Genomic DNA, 4373 nt, shown 5'->3' on the forward strand with positions numbered 1-4373 from the left:
TTGGATGTCTAATAAGCTTTCAAAATTAACAGATGTGAAAAAATGGTATAACTAACTTGCAAATAAACCAAAAAAAATTTCCTTATATGGTGGTTTAATTTGGTATATATTTCCACCTCTGTTTGGTTTTTATAGGTCAAAAATCCATGACTGATCCTTGATTTCTCTTTCTCATGACCCCACATCCTATACAGACTAAAACTGTCTGAAAGAGCTACCTTCAAAATAGAAATCAAATACTAAACACTGCTATAAAACATAAGTATAAGCCACTATCTTCTTGTGTGGAATATTATTTCCTCACTTGTACTCTTATCTCCCTATAGACTATTCCTCACATACTAGCTACAGTATTTTGTAAATACATGTAGGATTACATCATTTCCCTGTTCGAAGACATGAAAGACTACTCTACACAATTAAGTTAAAAGCCTGTGCTTTTCAAAGCCCTAGATCATCTTGCCCCATGTTCTTTTGAATTTTCTCCCATAACTTCCCCTGAATCATTCTGCTTCTCCCACACTGATGTTATTGTTTCTCTTTAACCATATATAGCTGTTTGCTTCTTTATAGCTTCCATATTATCTTTTCCTTTTGCCTGGAGAGGTTTTCCTTCATACCTTCTCTTTGCTCTATTGCTTCATTCAGATCTTTGCTCAGATATCTTCCTCCTCAAAGAATTATTTTACTATATTGAGTCATTATCCTCCATCACTCTGTAATTTATGTTGTTTTTTTATATAGAACTCATTATAACCTGTCATTTTTACATGTATTAGTATTTCAATAAAATATACTTTCTATGTGGAATTTTATTAATTTTAACCCAAAAACTATCAACAATACTGATAACCAATGTCTAGCACAAAATAAGTATCTAATAAACACCATTTGAACACATGTTAAGTGAACTTTGGGTGGTAGAGTTTTGTTAATATATATCTTGGCATTATTACAAAATCTATTTTCGGTAGAGGACTATATCTCAGTTAGTTGAAATCTCCTAAATTGCTTGTTAGAAATTTGAGTTGAGGCAATGTTTATAATAATTGTTGAACCCAGGGTTTAGAAGAAGCCATAAATGTTTAGCAACTCACATGCTACTGGAATTATTTTTTACATCTTCTATGTCTATATTTAAATAATTTAATTCTTGGGGCACACTATCTTCCAAAGCAGTCCTAACTATTAGAAAACTATTTTGTATTTTCAGTTATCACTTATTATGTAGTCTCTGCATCCCATTGATTTCAACATATTGGTCTTGGTTTATCTTAAAAGTGCTTCTCTAATTACAGGCAAACCATTATATTTCTGTACTTTAGTTAAGAAAGTCTCTTTAAAAAACAATTTTCCATATTTTCTACAAGGCACAGAATGGTTAGTTAAAGTTGTTTTAGTACATGGCACTTGACATTTTTACTCAGGAACACTTGACATCGCCCCCAAAATAATCCACATCATTAGAATTCAGGCTGTTTTTGTTTCTTATATTTCCTTCTTTTTAAACAGAAATGTGCAGAACACGCATCCTATGTCATCCCTGAGCTTCAAGCTATACTTCCTCTCTCATTGCATCTCTAAGTCTCATTGCATTTCCAACATACTCTGAGAATAGAAGTCAGAATGAGAATTAGAACCGTGATGTCTCTTGCACATATTATTTGATTATAAAAGTTAATGGCTTTTACATTTTGACATATGAAAAAAATCCTCCGTGTCAAAACAGCTATAATTAGCTCGGCCTTTCCAAACCATCCTCCTCTATTACTGGCAATGAACAAAATATGCAATTATATTAACACAAGATGAAAGAAAGACCCTTCATCTCACCCAAACCTTCTTTCTGTTTTTGTTTTCTACAAACTCTCACTCTATGCCCTGGCTACTTATACTACTCCCTTTCATTCCCTAAACATTTGCATGCACTTTTGATATCCTTTTACCTTCTGCTTTTGGTTTACATGACAAGCTCAAAGGGAAATCCTTCTGGAGAGACTTCCCTAACTACCCAAAAAGTTGATTTTTTTTCTGCCCTGCTCCATGATTGTTTTGTATATACCACCACTGTGGCACTCTTCACATTGTGTTGTGATCCTTGATATTTATATCCGTCATTCTTCTAGCATGCGGACTATGCTAAGGCCTCTGTCTATGGTCAGCTAGAGATTTGCCACCATTGAGAATATGCAGCTGTGAATTACATTGCAATGTACTCATCAGAAATTCATATACAAGATGGGTCTCCAGTTTTGGGATAGCAGCAAAGAACAAAGAATTGGTAGATACAAATCCACAGTCTTTCTGAAGTCACAGCTATTCTGGGCCAACCTTGGTATAAATCCCTGCAAAAAAGAACCACAGGAGCTTCTTCTAGCTGATAGGGATCATGTTTTGTTTCTCTTGGCACATGGTACATGTTCATTTGCTATGTAAAGATTGTGTAATTGTGTTGGGGTTCCTCTCACTCCTTTATTACTTAGGCAGAAGAAGATAGTGACATCTTCTGGTGAGCAGGTATATAATTAAGATTATTTTCTACTTTATTCTTAATTATTTTATTTTCTCCTTAAAATAAGTGGAAGAGTAGACAACTAAATATAGTGTGATTCAGAGCCCTACTACACTGTCAAATATTAGGCCAGTTTTTCACTTGAGTCAAAAAATTATTTTTTCATTCTTTACACATTTATTCATTCTCTGAGCACCACTATGTGTTGGGTTGTAAGAGAAGTCAAAATCACTGACCTCCTGGAAATTTTATTTAAATAAATCCATAGCTATTGAGATTTATGAACCATAGTCATCAGTCAATAACAGTCTTAGAGATGTTATAGAATCCTAGAAACTTCATTATTTATGGCAGAGTTTGGCTACCTTATTAATAACCTGTGTTTCTTTTTCTTTTTTCCTGAGCATTTATTTAAACTGTATTTTTCAGGCTCTATTGCAGGTAGGCATGGCCACAGACTAAATTCTATATGATGGAATGTGAGATGTTAGTATATATCATTAAAACCTGATCCATGAAAATCTGCTATATTGGACACTCCATAGTCTTTCCCTTTCTGCCAGATTAATGCAGGGAAGCACAGTGACATTGAGACATTTGAAACCAAAATGTTGTAGATGATAAAGCCATTATGTGCAAAGAGCCTAGGTCTCAGAATCATCCCTTGAAAAAAAAGGTATCCACTCTTAGGGGCTGTTTTCATCTTTAACCTGAGCAAGAAATAAACCACTATGACTTTAAAGTTTATTTTTTAAAATAGTAACTTACCAATAAACCCTTCTTAATTCTTCCTCATCCATATGGAGTAACATCAAAATCACAAAACTTAAGAGAGCATTGAATTTAAATTCAGGACAAAACAAAGCGGACACTGGAGAGATAAATCATTCTTTTTTGCAGCTAGATTCAATGGAATTGGAAAAAAGGATTGTGATAGCTAACAGGAGGGAGGAAAAACAGGGTAAGTCCTTTGGGCCTGTTGCAGCAAGCAAAAAGGAAACATGAAGATTGGGATTTCAAGCCTGAGAAAGGGCATTTCTTAATAAGGGAAAATACCATGTTAATCTTCTTGCATTTCTAGAATTAAACCTCTTTGGGAAAAGGGAGTTTGAGAGTAGCCTTCCACTTATTATATATATCCCAGGGCTTTAAATACTGCCTGCCACAAAGTAGACACTCCATAAAAATTTGTTATGTAAATGAGTGAATTTCTAATACTTAAAGTCTCTCAGCCTAATCATGATAATGTTCTGATTAAATATAAACACATTCTAATATGACAATTGATTAGAGAACTGTCATCATAATTGCCTAACAGGTTCTCACATTTCCTCTGAATATCTTTAAGGCATTTACAATTCTGTTAATGTAACTAATCATCCAGAATTCCTAAGGGTGATACCAAGTCCAGCATCTGTTCCTCATCTTAACGGTTGAAGCAATCATTTTAGACTTTTTATAAGGCTAGAAGATGGAGGAACAACTTTTCCATTAACTGGTGGTGACTTAAGAAGGGGAGAGTGAGCTTAGGAAATCATTCTGGAAAAGAGGACAGCAAGGAACACCCTTTATATATATATATAAAAAGATCCAGTCAAAACCCACAAATACTCCAGTGCTTGCCACTCAGTCAGGGTTCCATGGCATCCTTGAATTCTGTGAAATGTCAGTAATAGTTCTTCAGGAGATAGTGATTGGAAAAAACACGTCTTTTTTTTTTTCCTTGTTAGCATCACATATTGTGTGATGGTAGCACTTGTAGTGATTATAATGATTAATCCCCTTTGGTAATTTCTTCAGAGGTTTTTGGTCTTCTAGTCAATGGGCAATAGAACTATGATTATTTGGTTGAGTTAATTTT

The sequence above is a fragment of the Nyctereutes procyonoides genome, unplaced genomic scaffold (assembly GCF_905146905.1).
Source record: "Nyctereutes procyonoides isolate TBG_1078 unplaced genomic scaffold, NYPRO_anot_genome, whole genome shotgun sequence".
In the NCBI taxonomy this organism is placed as follows: domain Eukaryota; kingdom Metazoa; phylum Chordata; class Mammalia; order Carnivora; family Canidae; genus Nyctereutes; species Nyctereutes procyonoides.